This window comes from Trichoplusia ni, chromosome 28 (assembly GCF_003590095.1).
Source record: "Trichoplusia ni isolate ovarian cell line Hi5 chromosome 28, tn1, whole genome shotgun sequence".
Taxonomy (NCBI): Eukaryota; Metazoa; Arthropoda; class Insecta; order Lepidoptera; family Noctuidae; genus Trichoplusia; species Trichoplusia ni.
In genome coordinates this window covers 2,852,694-2,853,969 of record NC_039505.1, presented here as the reverse complement: position 1 = coordinate 2,853,969, position 1,276 = coordinate 2,852,694, and positions in this window count along the sequence as shown.

Sequence of the window (1,276 nt, the reverse complement as noted above, 5' to 3'; positions counted from 1 at the left end):
TAAGGGATACAAGACAAAATGATCGACCAATTGGCGGTATCACGGTTTTATATTGTGGTGATTTCCGACAAACCTTACCGGTAATACTACGGGGAACCCGAGCTGATGAGGTTAGGGCTTGCCTGAAAAGCTCTTATTTGTGGCGTGATATACAATCGATGTATTTAACTATAAACATGCGAGTGAGAACTGGAGATAATCCAGATAATAGTCAATTTTCTAATACATTATTAAAGATTGGTGAAGGTACCTATCCACAACTACACCAAGGAAAACTTATTTTGACGCCAGAATTATGTTGTATAGTTCAATCTCAAACACATCTGATATCGTCGGTTTACGGTGACAAATATATTAAATAGGTACAATACTTGGCTCAGCGAAAGATCCATTTTAACTCCTCGCAATGATCAGGCATTTGAGATTAATAACAAAATACTGTCGAATCTACAGGGGGAAAGCAAAGTTTATAGATCAATAAATAGAATGGTCGATGAACAAGAAGCCACTAATTACCTACCTTATAGAATTCTTAAATTCTTTAAATATGCCCGGACTTCCTTCTCATGAAATTTGTTTAAAAATTGGCATTCCGATTATTCTACTCCGAAATTTAAGACCACCACAACTTTGCAATGGAACTCGACTGAAAGTAACTCAGTTGCAACAAAATATAATCGACGCTCAAATAGTAACAGGTTGCGGTGCAGGAGAAACCGTCTTTATCCCCAGAATACCCATTATACCAAATAATTTTCCGTTCCAATTTAAAAGAACGCAATTCCCGGTATCGGTGTGTTATGCAATGACAACTAATAAAGCTCAAGGGCAGACTTTTCGTGTTGCCGTAGTAGATCTCGGTGTCAGTTGTTTCTCGCATGGTCAGTTATATGTTGCTCTTTCCCGGGTTAGCAGATCTAGAAATCTTTATGTTCACGTGCCGGACGCAACAACTTCCAATATAGTTTAAGCCTCATGTAAACGTGAAATAAACAATATTACCAATACATTAACTTAATAACAGAAGGAGATACACGCTAACTGATTCGCGGACACAGCTATCTTTTCTGCCGAAAGTCGCTATTACACGCGAACGAAGTCGCGGGCAAAAGCTAGTCCTTATATACAAGTTTATCTTTACTAGAAATTAATTTTAAATCTGTTTTTTTTTCGAAGTAAAAGTCCTTTCAGGCCAGGGGTTAAATTATAGGATTTGTCACCGATTTTGATTAGAATGATGCTATTGTGGGATTGGTTAGATGTTATAAGATGAAAA